Here is a 20,522-nt window from a genome sequence, read left to right as displayed (position 1 = left end):
TAACTGCATATAATGAACCGTAGTACATAGTATACAGCTGTAATAATTTCATAGCCACTTCCTGTTGCTATGGTGGTGAATTCAAATGTCGCAAGTATATGATTAAAATTTCATGTGACCTTAATCATCTATATGTGATCAATTTTTCAGTAAATTGCATATTGCAATTAAAAGGCGATCTCTCATGTTTCTCTCTCTTTTTTTCATGGTGTTTAATGCAATACCATAAGCCTTGAATAACACCATGGGACCTCTACCAAGTGGTGTTGGAAGCACTTCCAAGATGCAGAAAAAAGTCATGACTTCACAAGAAAGATTGAAGTCTGCAACTGCAGTTGCCCACCATTTTAAGATAAATGAATCCACTTAACAACCACTGTAAAGAAAAAAAAGAAAAGAAAAGAAACATTATGAAGCCATTGCTGCAGCTATGCCAGCAGGCACAAAATCCTTGCACTTTTTGTGAAATACCTTTTTATCTCATATTGAAAATTCAGCTTTTATGTGGGTGCAGGATTGCTATAAGAAAGGCATACCTAAATAATCTAATATGATTCAGGAAAAACGAAGTCATTATATGATCATTTAAAGCAAATATTTAATGCAAGCAAAGGGTGGCATTAAAACCAGAGGGAACTCTGCTGGATGAAGAACTTTATGATATTCACTTCCACTTAAAAATACTAAATATATTTTAATACTAAATATATTTTTGCTTCCTTATCATTTTCTTAATAATATTTTTTCTCTAGCTTATGGTTTGTTTTAAAAAATAAAACATATAATATATATTACATACAAAATACATATCATCCAATTACATCATTCATAAGGCTTCTAGTCATTGTTAGGTTATTAGTAATTAAGTTTTGGGGGAGTCAAAAGTTATATATGGATTTTCTACTGTATGGATTGCCAGGACTCCTAACCTCCATGTTGTTCAAAGGTCAACTGTATTTTAATGTTAGCTAAAAAATAACTCTGTAAAGCAATAAAAATTAATTGAGATAAAGAGAAACATTTCATAACAATAAGATACTTACACATTTAGGATAATATCACAGTCTTAACCTTGTATGTGTACAACACCATAGTTCACAATATGTAAAGAAAAATTAACAGAACTAAAAGAAGAAATGGACAAATCCACAGTCACAAAAGAAGACTTTAACTCATCTCATTCAATAGCTGATAGAATAAGCAGACTAAAAACTAATTAGGCTATTGACTAAATAAGATCTAACCTGCACAAATCAAAAAAACCACCTAGCCAAGATCTATCTGCTGTGTGTGTGTGTGTGTGTGTGTGTATGTGTGTGTGTGTGTGCATACAAACATCTAGGAATATACTGGCAGTAGGGAATTTTGTTAATATAATTATGCTAGGTATGCCCTTTTAAATCCACCTATTTATCTAGAGAAGTCATCCTAAAGCAAGACTCAGCCTAAGGAATATCTTAGTAATTAATGTGCATCCCTATTGTAGCTATTGTGCTTGTTGAATCAATGTTAAACTTTCAAAATTCATCATGTTGTGATATATTGAGATCTGTGTGTGTGTGTGTGTGTGTGTGTGTGTGTAGGCACTTTATTCAAACATATAACCTACTTTTATTTGCGTATTAAAAGCAACACACTCTTTTATGATTTCACACAATGAGGCACGTTTCTCTTATTTTAATGATACCAGTCATTTGATTTCAGGCTGAGGATTATTTCATCCAGGATGAATCAAGGATGACTTCATCTTGACATCCTTAACTAGTTCCATTAGTAAAGACCATAATTTCAACTAAGGTCATATTCTGAGCTTTTAGGTAGATGAGAATTTGGGGAAGGCACTGTATTCAACCCACTGTATGTAAATTTTATTTTTCCTTTCTCTCACTCTTTTGTTCTTTCTTATGGTACAACTATTATCCAGATTACCTTTATCACCTCACTGTCTTTTACGCAATTTTTTCAAAGTTAAGCTACAAATTTTTTTCTAAACAGCCAAAGAAATTGTCTTTTATATATCACAAGGAAATAAAATGTTAGACTCTAATTAGAGTGCTCTAGCTTCTCAGCTCATCTGTGAATATGTTTTCCTTGGAAAGAGAATTATCATCTGTAAGTGCTATGATAGAGTAGTTAAAAATAGGTATTAGAACCAAGTAGACCAATGTTCAAATCCTAGGTTTATGAAGTGCATGAAGCTATAAGCTTTCATGTTCTCATCTTTAAAGTGGAAAGCTATATTATAGAGTTGTGTAAAAATGATAAAAGATGATGGAAATAAACCTGTTTATATAATAAAAAGGACACAAGTAATCCATAAATTACAGCCTATTGCCACATAAGTCACCCAATGAACAGCATAGTTAGTTACACATTATGTAATTCCAATAGTACAGTTTGCTTTCTGAGCTAAAGCAGGCAGAACAAACCAGAGATGGAGCAATGTGTAATTAACATAATCAGATGGAGATATTCTACCTTGATGACTCACTTTGAGAAGGCAGAAATAGCCTGGATAAGCTTGTTCATCATTGCCAGATAAATATCTAAACTAAATCATTAACTCAACCCGTCTTTGCTTCTGGGCTATGTTTTATTTATTCTTGAGGTTATTGAATTTATCATAGCAAATAATATTACCAGTTTTATAACATCTTATTTGTGAATAAGCAAATAAAATATTCACAAATATCAAAATATGCAACAAGAGGCAGTAATATATATTGCTCCAGAAAATTTACAAATTGAATCATATTTTAAATATCTAAGCTTTTGTTGCAACCCGATCAATATTTTGTTTAATAAACCCCACAATTTAAACAGGATCAAAACAGTTTAACCTATGTTATCTGCAACCTAAGGAAAAAATAATATTGTAACTTTCCTTACTTTTAGAATTTAAAACTTATCAATTAAATATACGTATTTGTCCAGGCTAGGTTTTATAATATTAAAAATTAGTCTCAGTCTCTCAGCTGAATAAAATTTCTTTGCACTTGTAAAACACTGTAAACTGCCTAGATGCATACGTTAAGCTCAGCAACTTAGGAGCTTTAGACATTAAAACCAGTTTGGCATCCATAGAATAAAATACTTTTAAGCTCCATATGCTACAAAAACAACATACCTCCTGCATTCAGATCCCCAGTATCATTATATGCGAGCATCCTTCCTGTTTTCCTAACATGATGTACAGCTAAAAAATCTGTTCAAATTTCTCGCTATGAGAATGTCATTCTCCAGCACATCATTCTGCCCTTTTCATTCTGTAACAGGTTTTGTGCTTTTAATTGCTTCTAAGAAATTTCTACAAAATGTGTTTCACTGTAGAAATATAATTATTTTAAATTTCTTCCCAGCATTCTGAAACAAATAAAATTTCACTCTAAGGAAAATATTAACTAAGAATTAAGTAGGCCTAAAACATTTTATAATGTTTAATACTATTTTATTTTATCTTTATTCCATTAAAGAATATATATTGACTCAAATTCTTATCATGATAATAGTTGAAAATGTATTTGACTCACTCCTACATAAATTTTTAATAAACTGATTTGTCTTCTTAATTTGTGTCTGTCTTATCTCCTCTTTCTAATTGTAAATAATGCATTCTGTCCAAAGGATGTAAAAAATGTTTCTTAAATAGGTAAATAAATTTATTCTAATGTTACTGAAAATATTTTATAGTTTTCCCAACATAGCAACAATTCTCAGTCTTTGTGGAAAAGCTTTTATAAAACGAGATGAAAACATTACAAACGCAAAACAACTGAGAACATTACAAACGCATGCATCTTTTTATTGACATTTAATGGTTTTAGTGCTAAAATAGTAGCTTGGTAATCCTGATGAAACTGTTAGAAGGAAAATAAAGGTTGTATCTTACAAAGAAAGGCAGACTTGCTTCTTTAGCTTATATAGATATCAGCATCATTATAATTAGGTTATAGTTTGTAGAATAAACATAAAATAAACACAAGTGATGTCTTCTCAAGCAATAGCTAGATTAAATCCTAAATTAAGTATTTACCTGAAGGGAAAGAGACAGAATTTTGAAATGAGATTTCAAGGTACACCTAAAGACAGATTTCTTTAAAGCATGGTGTTTTGTTTCAATATTATGAAAGAAATAGGATTTTAAATATTTCGTCTGTAGAAACAAATCGACTGTTTCTGAAACTTAGATCTGACACTTTATGTGTTAACATGTAATCCACCATGTTGAAGGTTAGGGTTGTTAGGAGGTATTTGGGTCCTGGGGGCAGATTCCTCGTGTAGTGACTTGGAGCCCTCCTGGCAGTAATGAGTAAATACTTGCTGTGAGTTCACGCAAGATCCGGTTGCTTAAAAGAATGTGGCCTTTACCCCAACAATCTCTTGCTGCTTCTATCACCATGGGACATTCCTTCTCCCTCTTTGTCTTCTGCCATGATTGTAAGATTCCCGAAACCTCCTGAGAAGCCGAGCAGGTGTTGGCAGCATATTTCTTGTACCATCTGCAGAACTGTGGGTCAAACATAACTCTTTTATTATAAATTACCTAGCCTTACGTATTTTTTGTAGCAATGCAAAATGGACTAACAGAATTTCTATGTCTCACTTTTCATCTTGAAAATCTAGAAAATACTAACTTGCACACAGAGTTGTTTGAATATTACATGAGTTAAAGCACATAAAAAGTATAGAAAATTTTCCTATCACTAAGAATTCTAAATCTTATTAATATAATAACAGGAAACATATCCTTTCAAATGTTTTGTTGGTTAAAAAATTGTTATTCTAGGCCGGGTGCAGTGGCTCACGCCTGTAATCCCAGCGTTTTGGGAGGCTGAGGCGGGTGGATCACGAGGTCAGGAGATCGAGACCATCCTGGCTAACATGGTGAAACCCCGTCTCTACTAAAAAAATACAAAAAATCAGCCGGGTGTGGTGGTGGGCACCTGTAGTTCCAGCTACTCGGGAGGCTGAGACAGGAGAATGGTGTGAACCTGAAGGCAGAGCTTGCAGTGAGCCGAGATTGCCCCACTGCACTCCAGCCTGGGTGACAGAGTGAGACTCCATCTCAAAAAAAAAAAAAAAAAAAAAAGAAAAAAAAGAAAATTGTTATTCTTAAATATACTTAGTATACACAATGGATATTTTCTAGATTTGGGCACAGGATACTATTGACAGTTCTAAACTAAACTTATATCAGATAGGAAAGTCTACTTTAGAACTTCAGGTAAATGTTATAAAATAGAGACAGAACAAGTTTTTTTGTGTGTGGTAAATTAAAGATAGCTTAAACTTTTAGTATTCTTCCCAATAAGACGGAAGATTTACCCTCAAGCCTAGGCTGACATTCGTGACTTACTTAAGAGAAGGAATGTGACTGAAGGGTCTTTTTGGGATTTCTGAGGCTAGGCATAAAAAGATAGCAGCTTCTTGGAATTGTCATGGTAAGATGTGGAAAAAAATAGAGGTTCACATGAAGAGGCACCAAAGCCCTTGGCTGATGTTTCAGTTGTTATTCCTGGCGAATGCCTCAGTACAAAGTCAGAATCAATGTGCCAGACACTTGAGCGAGCCTTGAAAGTGGATCCTCCAGGCACTGAGACTCCTTAGTTGACATCATGGGAAACAGAAGTGAGCCATTTGGCTAAGCACCTTCTAAATTCCTCACGCACAAACTGTGAACAAATTAAAATTGTTGCTTTAATCCACTGGGTTTTGTTGCTTAGTTTGTTATGCAACTGTAGCTGAGTAAAACACATCCCTTTTTTTTTTTTTTTTAGGTGGTTGGATTATTTTTCTGTGTCATTGCAAAAAACTAATGGCCTGGTGCTTCACAGATAACAAAAACATTGCCCATAGGAAGTGCACTTCTCACCCTAGTCACAGAAAATAGTGAGGAGAAAGTCCATTGATACAATGGAGGTGGACAGCCTTCAGCCTGCACAATCTGCTTAATTTACATTAAATATTTCAAAAAGCATAGAAATTCTATATGAAAAAGTTTTCAATCAGAATGATGCCTTGTGTATAAGAGAACTCATCTTGAAAACAAAAAATAAATAAGAAACACATTTTGGCATATTATAACTATGCAGAGACTGTCAGACTTTGACTTTATAACACGTACCTCAAAAATAATGGTTATGGGAAATTTTCCTGGCTAAGAGCATTGAGATCAAATTCTGATAACAAAACATTAAATAGGCAAGTTGTCTTGAGAAATGCCCCATAGAAAATCTTATTCTAAAAAGGTGAGTAAATGAGATTGCAGATGTACAAATATTAGAGAAAAAGAACCAGAGATGGAAGATAACATACTGTTGCATCAATGTGTTGGCATTGACTATATAATACTGTACAGCATCCTTCACTTATATCAATAGCCTGCCTTCTTTTCCTTCCCAATACCCATTGCCATCTAACTAAAGCCATGAATGCCGGAATTTTTCTTTTTTCCTTTATATCAAAAGCTACAACAGTGCACAGCACAGAGGAAGCTCTTCAGACACGCGTGTTTAATAAATGAAAGATAAATAAATGAGTATATGCATGTTTACATACAGATAACCATATAAATCTGTTATAAACACAAAGTGAACAATATGGCAAATTGATTTCAATATGGATCAAACCTAACATCGTATTATAATCAGTCATCATTTTACAGTCAAATTCCTTGCATTTCTATTTAATAACACATAATGAAAATTTCTCTAGGTTACCTAACATGTATTTATCTTAGTTAATTTTTCACTTGTGTTTGTTTTGGCTTCAAGACATGTCACGACAGAGGAGAAACACAATATTCTTTAAAAAAATATTATTGATAGTCACACAGTGTATTTAAAGTCATTTTCTGTCAACATAAAAAGTATTATATTAGACAACTGTGTACACATATTGTTACTTAATGGTGCTCTTTTTTTTTTTTTTTAACAGAATAGAGTCAAACCATTTGGATTCCTTATTGTATGGTAGATTTTACTCTAATTTTGGTCAATAATGAAGGATTGATTATGGCAAATGCTGTGACAAGTCACAATTCTACAAGAAATGTAAGAGGACACTTCCTCATATTCTCAACAGAATTAAGAATTATAACTTTTTAAAAAAATATTGACCAGCATGAGAATTAAAAACAGAACCATATATTAAATTTCACTGATCTAATTGATGACTATGACAATCAAATATTTTATTGCAATATATTTATAATACAGTCTAAAGCCTTGTAATCAAGTCCTTTATCCATTCTTTCTTATAGCTGTCACAGATATTAGACTTCCAGTGGTAACTCGAGTTATACTTAGAACTACATTCCAATTTATATGTTGAATTTGTGAGATCTGATGAGAAATTAAGTCATTCTTACCTTATGCTTGATTTTTCACAAAAACAATATATAAATAAGCCTGTAATCCCAGCACTTTGGGAGACCGAGGCAGGTGAATCACGAGGTCAGGAGTTCAAGACCAACCTGGCCAAGACGGTGAAACCCTGTCTCTACTAAAAATACAAAAATTAGCCAGGCACGGTGGCAGGTGCCTGTAATCCCAGCTACTCAAGAGGCTGAGGCAGGAGAATCACTTGAACTCAGAGGGCAGAGGTTGCAGTGAGCCGAGATGGTGCCACTGCACTCCAGTCTGGGTGACAGAGTGAGACTCCATCTCAATAAAAAATACAAACAAACAAACAAAAAATATACATATAAGTAAGTAAATTTAAAAATTGTAGTTGCAAGCTTTATTTTAACATTTGCTGTTGGATGTTATATTTTAATCAGTTATTTCTATTTATTTTATATTTAAAGAATGTTTTGGCTTTAATTTTGCTGGGTTTTTTGTTGTTGAGATGAATTTTTCCAAACGTAATTTCCAAGTTTTTTAATATGCTGGTTTTCTTTTTGGATTAACTTGTTGACTCAGTAATTGTATCAAGCCTATAATCTCAGCATTTTGAGTGGCTGAAGCGGGGGAATAGCTTGAGCCCAGGAGTTTGAGAACAGCCTGGCCCACGTAGTTAGAGCCTGTTTCTACGAAAAATAAAAAAAAATTCCAGGCATTGTGGCATGCACCTGTAGTCCCAACGACTTGAGAGACTGAGGTGGGAGGATTGCTTAAGCCCAGGAGTTCAGAGCTGCAGTGAGCCATGAATGCACTACTGCACTCCAGCACTCCAGCCTGGGTAACAGAGCAAGACCCCGTCTCAGGAAAAAAAAAAAAAAAAATTATATTAATAACATATTTGGAATATGTGGATAGAATTCTTTATCTGATTTATATTTAACTTCCTAAAAAAAGTTTTAATTGTTATACATGTAACACTTTATAACCAGTAAATTCTATTTGATAATAATTTAAAGTTATACATGTATAGAAATATGTTAAATTTACCTCTAATTTTATTTTATTTATTATATTTTTATTAGTTCTAATAATTAAGGTTCTATAGCCGAGAAGGTGTTAAAGCATATTGAAATTATCTGTCTCTTAAAGGTTAGATTGCAGCCAGTTGCAAAATCATCTTGTCCCGATGTCTATGTTAAAATTTTCACAATAGCTAATTTTAATGAGAGTAAAACCCATGTCTGTCTTGCTTATTCTGTATCCTTAGAGCTAGGAAGAGTATATAAAACCGGCATTCAATAAATATTTGTTGATTAAAGGAAGCAATTATTTATATGCTTATATACTATATCTCATTTATTATTTATAAAACTTTCCTAAATAATGACTATTTCAGATAGGAAAGAGAAAGTTTAAAGAGGTTAAGACATTCATCTTAGCTCATGAGATTCTCCAAATGGTGGAGCTATGATTTCAAGCCAAGTATACCTGACTCCAAACCCAATGATTTTAAACTTGTCACTTTTTTTAAAAGTTTTTTCCACATTCATTCATATATATTTAGCAAGTTCCCTATGCTTCTGAAGGTACTATTTTTCTGAAGTTTCATGTTTGTTCACAATACATTCTCCCAGTCCAATCCATTGGATCATATTTCATACTCATTCAATAAATCTTTTAAACAGTCCAAGTTGATTAATAAATACAAAAGGCTGAAGATAGATGAGACTGAGCTAAAGGAATTATACATTGAATACAGAGAAAACTTTTCATAAATCTTAATTATTACTCTGGGGGAAGATTTTTAAAAATTAGATGCATAAAGAATACTAGCAAAAACCATAATACAAATGAAAATTTAAAAAACAGGTATGTGACATGTGTATTAGCTTCTTTCTTAGATGGATAAATTATATTTAACCACCTGTTCACATCAAAAAGTTTCTGAGTTTGTCAGCTATGTAATACAATAAAACACTCAACATTTTATGTCAAACAGCATTATTTTGAGGACTTGAAAGAAAATCACACCGTTATATTCAATTTAATTTGAAAAGTTCTAGTGCTTTTTTAAAAAAAATATGAACTTATTTATATGCAAATAAAAACCCTAGGTATAATTCCATAAGTGCTGAGAAGAAAATATGCCACATTTGGACTTGAGCTGAAAATAAATTACTATGACCTTTAAAAATATTACAATAAAGTACAAATACATTTAAAAAACATAAGGAAGAAGATTTTAAGCCTGTGACTGTGAGTACTTTATAATAAAAGCAAAATAATGTTTATAATATTTACAAAGAAAACAATACTTGTCATATTTACAGTAGTTTTAGATATCCATATATTAAAAGTGTTAGGTGGGCATTTAATAATCAGAATAAAAAGTTGATATGTTTTCAAGCATAATATAATAACTATATAACTGAGCAATTTAGTTTTATGTCAGGCCTAACAGAAAAAACTTTTTAATGGATTTTTTAAATTGCTGTTCTTTTTTTTTTTTTTTTTTTTTTTTTGAGACGGAGTCTCGCGCTGTCGCCCGGGCTGGAGTGCAGTGGCCGGATCTCAGCTCACTGCAAGCTCTGCTTCCCGGGTTGACGCCATTCTCCTGCCTCAGCCTCCCGAGTAGCTGGGACTACAAGCGCCCGCCACCTCGCCCGGCTAGTTTTTTGTACTTTTTTGTAGAGACGGGGTTTCACTGTGTTAGCCAGGATGGTCTCGATCTCCTGACCTCGTGATCCGCCCGTCTCGGCCTCCCAAAGTGCTGGGATTACAGACTTGAGCCACTGCGCCCGGCTATTTGCTGTTCTTGTAAGAATAATCACACCATGTGTTTCTATAATTTCCTAATTGCTTATAAATTACGAATGAAAATCAAATTCATGCAATTTATAGTTATGTGTCATTAGTAGTTGTTTAATAGCTCTACAATTTTGGGAAACAACTTTATTGGTTACAAATAATGTTCAAAGAGGCATATAATCATATATATATTTTGAAATAAGTTTCAAATTTGATATTTCAGTTATTTGTTTTTACATTTTGTTTATATATGCTAATATAAATACAATATATAATAAAATAATTAAGAATTTTACATTTTTACTAAAAAATATCACAAGTTGTCACTTTACCAATATAATGACAGATAATTGAAGATGTTAAATTAATGCCTGGGAAAAAATTTATAATCTAAGGTTATTACAGAAGTGGCATTCAACATCTTGTATCATATTTTCCAACAATTATTTTATTTAAAAATGTAATCAGTAAATCATATGTATATATTCACATTGACCAGCACATATTTGTTTTATTTTATGAGTTATAATTCACTAAAATCATTACTCATATCAAAGTAGAGTTGTGGAGTGTTTTATTCAAGAAGTTGTACTTCTATTCTATAATTATGTATTTGAATGTTAATTTTTACATATTTAGCCAGCAATATTTCTGTTAAGATGACTGCACTGTAGCTTGTGAAATACAAATTATTCTTTGGTAATAACTTAGCTTTTGACAAAAAAGATGTTACAAGTTTATCTTGTATATTGCTTGTCCCAGCCCTGAAACCAAACAATCCTCTAAGAAGCCTTAGTTTTCTAGATGCCAATATTTGAGTATTAGGGGTTCTCACTGCTACTATTACACTATTTCTCTCTTAGTTGACATGGCTAGAACATATGTGTATTTATATTCACATCTACAAATGCATCTTCTAGTTCCACATCTACCTGAATATGTATAAACGTGTGTGTGTGCGTGTGCATGTGTGCATGTTAAATCGTGAGTACGTATTTATACTTCCAATTCCAACCCAGCATTAAAGAATTTCTTCCAGTCTTTTTACTACTTTTTTTATAACTCCCTTTTTCAAAATTAAAAACTAGTTTTCATTATCCACAGGATATTTACTATTTTTTTTAAACCTAGAATGAACATAGCCTTGAAAATGAGCCCAATTTAATTGGATAAGACTATGGAGGAATTTATTCCCTGAAACACTATAAAAAACAATAAAGCACTGAGCTAGTAATAAGCAAGGGCTAACAATGAGTGTGATACTGACAGTTATGGACAGCTTAACAGAGAAATCAGGGAAAGACAACCAAAGAATACACTGCAAAAACCATTATCATCCAAGCTGGTCATGTTCAAGGTTGCATTCTCTGAAGAGCAACATCATAAGTTATACACTGCAAAAGAAATAAACTTTACCTCAATAGTCTAGTCAAATCAGTGAACAAATAAGCAAGAAATTACCTAACAGAGAGGGGGAATTAGTATCCAGAGTTTCTATATTATCTAAAATATCAACAAGTTTACAAGATAGCTAAAGAAATAGGAATATAACACTGCTACACAGAAATAAAAAGCAAGCAACAGAAGATATTACACATAGCAAAGAATTTAAAGTTATTATAAATATATATATTCAAAGAAGTAAATTAAACTATTTTAAAATAAGTAAAAATAGTTTGACAGTAATATATCATCCAATAGTGAATATTGATAAAGATGAGTTATTATTATTATTAGTAGTAGTAGTAGTAGTAGTAGTAGTAGTAGTACTTTTTGAGAGAGCGTTTTGCTTTGTCAGTTAGGCTGGAGTGCAGTGGCACTATTTTGGCTTACTGAAGCTGCATCCTCCCAGGCTCAAGTGATCCTCCTGCCTCAACCTCCCAAATAGCTGGGACTACAGGTGCATGTCACCACACTCAGCTATTTTTTTGTTTGCTTTTTTTTTTTTAAGAGAGATGTTGCCAAGGCTGGTCTCATACAGCTGGGCTCAAATGATCCTCTTGTCTCAGCCTCTCAAAGTGCTGGGATTACAGGCATGAACCACTGCACCCCACCAGGAATTTTTTTTTTAATACAAATGATAAATAGAAAGCTAATATATCAAACTAAATGAATATATGTTTACTCTACTTTTTTCTTGCAGTTTCTATAAAAGATACAAAAGTATATAAAATAGTCGTTTTGCAAATGTGTTATTAGTTTTGTGATATACAGTATATAGATGTAATATGTGTAATAATAGCACAGTAAAGGTGAGGAACAAATAGATACAGTAGAACTAAGCTTGCATACCTCACTGAAATTGTCAGAAATCAATTTGAATTAGAATTAGAAGGTAAAATGATTATATTTAACATTTATGAATTAAATATATGCACATATATCATATACTATATATTAAATATATATTTATTTAAACCTTATTAATAAGGATGAGGAAGCATTTAATAAACAATATTTTTTCCTCAATTTTATAGACTTTTAAATGCACAAAATCTTCTGTGGATGGTTAACATAATAATAATTTTATGACAATCCAATTCATAGCACCAATACCATATATATTATCTTATTATGAACTTTGTAATTTTGAAGGTCAATTAAATTTTAAATTTTTAGGAAGATCCATTGCCCCCAAATCAATATTGAAGACTGAAATGCAGTTAAATTTTTAACAGTGCATCAGACATTAACTACTGTTTAGAACGGTTCAAGAATTATTGCTTCAGTAAGAATGTGTTAAAGGTACAATTGTTTACAGGAAATTAAAGCTTATTGCAATGTTTTTCATGCTCGTGCAAATAAGAACACTAAATTAAATTTAAATATTTATGCAAATCATTTTTTATTGAACAAGAAAATCTATAAAATATGTTTAAACCATTGATTTATAGGTCTTTAATTTACCACCGAGGCCATATTTCCATGGTAATATTATCAATACTTGACCTGATCTGGAAAATAAGCTCCTTTTTTCTTAATGACCTGCACAGTAAGTGATATATAGTTTCTTTTACTTTCTCCAGTATCAGTAAATAACAATAAGTAATTTACTATGAAATGATTAACCATATGTTTTCACATATAAATTTTAAAATGAAACCAAACTATGGGAGGGGGTAGAATAGATTTAATGCTCACATTTATGAGATTTGTGGGAAAGTGACCTTGGAAGCCATCAGGAAAGCAAAAGAGTTCTTTTTAACTCCTAAGCAAATCTAGAATTTCCCGTATCAAATGTCAATGCACTAATATTTATGAAAGGTGCAATTCTACCTTCCACAGGAAAGGATGGTTGCTGTATCAGCCTGTGGAAATGCAGCCTTCAGTGGTGAAAGGCAGGCCTTGAATGTACACAATTGTCAAGGCACAGTGAAAGTATAATTATGCATATTTATCCTCCCAAAAATATTTACTCTAAATAATTATTATGGAAAAAAAAAAAACTTTTGTCAAGGGAATGGAACATACACATTTTTGCTTCTCTCATGGTTATCTGTATTATAAAAGTATATGGGCTAGCCACAAGAAAATCTAAACAAGGAACAGTCTGAGAATTAAAAGTGTTTGGGGAATGTCAACATTTAAAGTTTTTATACATAAAGTATCTGATTAAATTTCCAATATTTATTACCAAGGACTTTTTTGTAATAAGAAATCTAATCCTATGTTAGAAATTCCTCTAGATAATTTTTTAATGCTTTAAAAATCCAAGAACTAGCTCAAATTTTAAATCTAATCATTTTAAGCCATAATTTTACAATAACAATAATAATATGTTTTAACAAACTTACAAATTCAAACTTTTAAATTTTAGACACAGAGTCTTGCTCACACAACCCCCTGCCTCAGCCTCCCAAAGTGCTGGAATTACAGGTGTGAGCTACCTGTACCTGGTCAGAACATTTAAACTTAAAACTCAAAATTTAATATGGAGAAAAAGATAATATATCATTTTCAGCCACCCTACAACCTAGGTAGGTTTCTCCAAGATATTTTTCACAACAACTTATGAGACAAAAGATTGACTAGGATTTTTTCTGAGAACTGAAGAGAAAGTATGCTTTAATATCCAGATGTTATCAATCCAGTTTGGGGCATATCTTCATAGAGATGTACACCACTCAAGGCTGATGTTTGGTGACACCGCATCCCCTGGAGGCCATTTATCCCAGAGACGTGAGTAAACATTGCTAAACATGCAGCTTTGTCTTTTATGAACCTGGGCAATGGAGTGTGGATCTGTAATATACCTCAGTCCAAAGTGAGTGCTGTCAAATACCTCTGCCCTTATCAGGCTCTTTATTGAATATCAGAACTAGATAAGGGAAAAAACCCTCAGGCAACCTATTTGTCTTAAACTTGAATAAAATGAGAAAAAGATAAACAGAGATAGCCCAAGGTCTAGAAAACTAATTGGTCCCAGAGATAGGAATAGAAAATAGGTTTTCTGTCTCCTTGTTAAGATCATTTACTACAACACTACACAGTCATGTTGCATAGTACTATAGAATATTGAAAATTGCCAGGATGGAAAAGACTTCCAGGCTTTAAAAAAATCTAATTTACTTTTTCATATTAATTTGTCCCAGAAAATAAATATTAAATAGTTCTATAAGCCACTTTGGCTTTTTTTCCTCATTATTTACTTTTTAATTCTGTGCATTATAAAAGGAAAAATATACAACAAAATATACTAAATAATAAAATCATCTCTCCAGGCCTCATGTCTCTCAGCCTCTTACACTCCCCTCCTCTGAAGTAACCACAGTTAACAATTCATTTTTAATCCTTCAACACCTTTCTAATTTTTAATCTACAAATTTTGTAGCTTAATTCATTTAATGTACTGAATTAATTTTGTTGTGCGCATCGTTCTATGTCCATACCTATAGTTTCATCTCCTTTCTATTACTTATATTCTAATAGAGAATAATTTTTCAAAGGGCCTTGATGAGTGGACATTGACATTGATACCAGATGGGAATGTCTTTAGCAGTAAACCAGAAACCCCAAGTACAGAATTTTAAACCAAAAGAGTTGCTTTTCTTTTTTATTCCCCCCCAATAACAAAAAGTGTCTGGTAAACACTTGCCAGCCTTGGTGTAGCAGCTCTATAACATCAGTGACGGTGTCTCCATGATTCTCAGCGTTTTCCCTCAGGTTTCAGGAAGCCTTCCCAGGCTGTCATCACACTGGCATTCGAAGGAAGAAGACTGGACTCATCTCTCTTTTATCAGGAAAGTTCCTCAAAGCTTCCTTGGCATTCATCTCATTGGCATTATAGTGTCAAATGGTCACTTCCGGTGGCAAGGGAGTTCGGCTAAGGAAGTAAGGAATTCAACTACATGAGCAAGGGCTTGGCGTTTTTATTCAGTTGATCAAATAACAGTCTTATCATGGGTTGTTTCAATTTCTTACAAAATTTTCACAGTAAAAATCTTTGTAAGTGCTACTCTGTTTTTTTATGTGAAGATAGGAATGACAAATTCCATACAATGAGACAGAAAAAAAGACTATATAGGAGTGAGAAAGTGAGGTCAAAAGAAGAAAAGAGAAAAGGAACAAATAGGAGGAGCAAAGGAGAGGAGAGGAGGGGAGGGGAAGTGAGAGGAAGAGCAGAGGGGAGGGGAAGGGGAGGGAAGACGAGTTGGAGGGAGAGAGGGGGAAGGTAATCTGGAAGTAAAAAGATCAACGCTGGCATTAAACTGAGGTATGTAACTTTCCTGACTATTTCATCTCAAGTAAAGCTTATGTTCCTTTCAGGAAGAGTAAGCTGTCCAGAGTCCAGAAATTCCAGGTGTGCCAAACTGTTCCTTTCTGGAAGTTCTTCTGTATCCACCCTTTTGTAGGAATAATGTATGGTAGTGAGGTAAATGCAAATTAAAATAACAGTGAAATATCATTTTGCACCCTTCAGGATGACAAAACATTAAAAACTATGAAAAAAAAGGATACACTTTTACTCAGTTAATCAAAATAAGAACCACTGGCCCGGCGCAGTGGCTCATGCCTGTAATCCCAGCACTTTGGGAGGCCTAAGCGGGGGATCAGGAGGTCAGGAGATCGAGACCATCCTGGCTAACGTGGTGAAACCCCGTCTCTACTGAAAATACAAAAAATTAGCCGGGCGTGGTGGCGGGCGTCTGTAGTCCCAGCTTCTCGGGAGGCTGAGGCAGGAGAATGACGTGAACCCAGGAGGCGGAGCTTGCAGTGAGCGCGAGCCACCCTGGGCGACAGAGCGAGACTCCATCTCAAAAACAAAACAAAACAAACAAACAAAAAATCATCATATACTTCTTGAAAAACACCGTGGCAATATATTTTAAATTTAAGGAGATATATATAGAGACGATAGATGACAGATAAAAAGAGAAATGCCCTTCACACAGTACACATTCTTGGGAATCTATTCTTTACAAAAATTATGAAATAATAGAATAACTAAGAAGTTTATTAAGTTATTAATATTGGCCATAAAGAAAAAAGTAAATGTATATAATTGAATCAATAAAGTACAACACATAAATACCATGGAATATTATACATCTATTAACACTGGAGAAGACTCAGAAAGATTGCTGTAAGAAAAAGTTCAATTGAAAAATTAGGTGTAGAAAAGGTAGATGTGTAATATTACCTACACCATTTGATTTCAAATATAAAATAAAACATTGAATGTGTGTCTACATGTGTGTGTGAAATGTATACAGTTTTATGATCATGAAGTATGGAAAAACATGAAGGAATATATATGGGACTGATAATACAGGTTAGTTAGATAAAGGGAGCTGAGACTGATGTGGGAGGGAGAAAAAAAGAATAAAAGGTAAACAAAAATGAAAACAATAAAGACTAAATTACAAAAAAACAACATTATTTGTGATTATGATAGTTAGTTATCCAAGATGTCCTCCTAATGAGCTATGCATTCCACTACTTTGAAATGTGTGTAGTCTTCATCCCTTAAAACAGGGCTAGCTGGCTGGGCGTGGTGGCTTACGCCTGTAATCTCAGCACTTTGAGAGGCTGAGGCATGTGGATCACCTGAGGTCAGAAGTTTGAGACCAGCCTGGCCAACATGGTGAAACTCCATCTCTACTAAAAAATACAAAAATTAGCTGGGCATGGTGGCACACACCTGTAATCCCAGATACTCCGGAGGCTGAGGCAGGAGAATTGCAGGAACCAGGAAGGTGGAGGTTGCAGTGAGCTGAGATTGACCCACTGCACTCCAGCCTGGACCAACAGCAGTGAGACTCCATCTCAAAAAAAAAAAAAGAAAAAAAAAATGGGCTAACCTTAGTGGTTTGCCTAACATATAGCATCTTATGGAGTAGCATTCTGGGACTTTCAAGGCCAACTCACAGGAGATCTTGCAGTTTCCTGCTGGGACTCTTGGACACTCATTCTCTGGATTCTACTTCTCAAAATACGGCCACCAAGCTGTAATCAGTGCAGGCCACAAGGAAATGCTATGTGTAGACATTCTGGTCAACGGCCCTGGCTAAATTACCAGTTTACAGGCAACATCAACTGTCATTTATACAAGTGAGATACCTTAGACATCCAGCCCAGTTGCACCTAGAGACAATTCCAGCCCAGGGAACCATCTGATTCAGCATATGAGAGACTTTGAGTGAGAACTAATCAGCTAAAGCCAGTTAAGCCACATAAATGGGAGAAGGATTAGGATTTTTTTTTTTTTTAGACGAAGTCTCACTCTGTCTCCCAGGCTGGAGTGCAGTCTCCCAGGCTGGTCTTGAACTCCTGACCTAGTGATCCACCCATCTCGGCCTCCCAAAGAGAATGAGGATTTTTTAAGAGACTGATTTAGAAGTATATTATACAGGAAAAGATAATCATATTTATAAATTAATATAAAAGTATATATGTGAAAATAAATTTAAATATTAAATAGGATGTTATTTTCAAAAGTGAGGAGAAGGGGACTTGTTCTTGATCTAGTTTAAAATAAAAAAGTAAAAGAAAAACTAAAAGAAGAAAATGTGGTTGATTGAGAGTAATATTGGTGTCAGAGTTATGCAGAGCCAACAGCTCTAAATCCCTATCTGCTTCTTCCTAGTTGTTGAGGTTCCTTGAACCTCAGTTTCCCCATCAGTATCTGAGGAAAAATTATCATTTGGCACATAACTTGATAAAAAATCAGAGTCATTTAATCTTGAATTATCCACAAAACTCATCTCTAATACAAAACACCTCTCTGTAGCATCACGATCACAAACAGAGATATAGAATACAGGAATTAAGACAAATATTGGGTATAATATGCATTGCCATCTTGCTTGTGGTACTCTCAACAACTGATATATTTGTATATTTCTATGCCAATCCCATAGTGCCCTGATCATAGTACATTTATAGCCGTTTTTCTTTTTTTTTTTTTTTTCCAGTATGGCAAAGTACAACTTACTATTTTTTTTTTTGAAGATTACTTACAATGTTCATTCTGTCATAAGATTGTTGAATTATTTTCCATTTTCCACCCATTCTAACACATTGACAATAACAAAAATACAACAAAAGTATTTGAATTAAATAATATTTAGAAATATTTTTGTAAAAAATTAACATTTTTATGATATAAAGACATGTCAACAAAGAAAGATTAATCTTTATTAGACATAGTAAGATTAAATTATATAAGAAGTAAAATATATAAGAAGTAATTATATAAGAAGTAAGTAAGTAAGCGTGATGAATGAATACACTTTTGTTAGGTAGAGATGAAGGAAGACATTCTAACAAAAAAACCAATAGCAAAGTAAATGTGTGAAGACCAGACACTACAAGTCCCATGTGTATAATGCATGAACAGATTATGTCTGGCTTTGTGACAGTTTAAAACTGAATTAGAGTAGACAGTCAATTTCCCAAAAATGATTGCAGCATTTTAAAAATAAATTTCTAATAGAGTGTTCTCATTTTAAAGAGAAGTTCAGGGTGACAAAATGTAGCATATTATAAAGTCATTTACTATCTGATGTCAAGAGGTTAATGTTACAAAAATTGCCGATTTTTGTTTCCCTTATTTTATTGTTTTCTTGAATAATTAAACACATGTATTAAATAATTAAAGGTCTGTGAATATACTTTCCACACTTATTTGTATTCTGTAGTACGCTATTTTATTAAGTAATTCTTTTCTTCAAGATACTTCATACAATGAAGTGGATTGAGATAATTTGTATGGAAGACTGCATAAAATAAAACAATTGCAGTTATTAATGCCAAATGAGTACAGCATGTAAAAAGGTGATAATTGCTATGCCTTTCTGTATCTTGAAAGTGTTGGGAAGTTCCAAAATCTGATTGTAAGAATGAAAAGATTAATTTGACAAAATGTAACTAAGGATAAGCATATTTTTCACATGGCTTTATCACAAGAATATGTCATGTTTTTCTATGCCTCCTCTAAATGTTTCTCAAGTGGAGTACCTTCTAGATCCTGGAAGACATTGTTTTCACTCACTGCCTTTTTATGTCAATTATATAGAACACTGATCTTATTAGAATAAAAATGTGTATGTTAATGGTATAATTACACTATACATGCAGATAGAGGCAATGTTAACATTAAAAGATCTCACTAAATTTTATAAAGGGATGATTTTGACTAATTTCGTGAGTGCTCTTACCTTGACCATCTTTCTGTTTTCTGTTGTGAAAAATCTAGAATTTCCAGAAACATCAGAATATAATAGATTAACGAGAGACCAGGTTTTTCATAAAGCTATCTTCATACTCAAGAGGAATCAATGAGAAAAATTAATCTAAATCAATTCATTCTTTTAAAAATTGGGAAAGGGGTGGACATGGTGGCTCGTACCTGTAACCACAGCACTTTAGGAGGTCATGGTTGGAGGATCCCTTATATTCAGGAATTCAAGACCAGTCTGGGCAATAGAGTGACACATCTTTTCAAAAAAAAAAAAAAGCACATTTTTCTTTCATTAAGGGACTCTACTCACATGTACGGTTGTCTTTTTTTTCTTTCTAAATTTTTAAATTGTGAGTTTGAATATAGACTGTGGGTTCAGGACAAAATTTAGAAACTTGACTTCTTATCCACCTGCAAATACAGTATTATTTCTGCCAGAACCTTTCCTTAGTATTTGGAAGCAGATCTGAGCAATGGATAGGAACAGATATAAACAAATTATTTGCTTTAGAATGGCCCAGATTTCCTTCAGGGGATTAGCTTTAGAATGGCCCAGATTTCCTTCAGGGGATTAAAGGGAGAAATGAACACATAAGAAGAAAAGGAAGAAAGAAATTTACCTGAGTGAGTTAGAGGGAAATGCCACAATTTGAGACAAATTGAAGAGTCCTTTATTAACCAGCAAACAA

Source organism: Rhinopithecus roxellana, chromosome 2, assembly GCF_007565055.1.
Source record: "Rhinopithecus roxellana isolate Shanxi Qingling chromosome 2, ASM756505v1, whole genome shotgun sequence".
NCBI classification, from domain to species: domain Eukaryota; kingdom Metazoa; phylum Chordata; class Mammalia; order Primates; family Cercopithecidae; genus Rhinopithecus; species Rhinopithecus roxellana.
The sequence above is the reverse complement of the archived record's forward strand: the minus strand, read 5'-3'. Positions refer to the sequence as shown.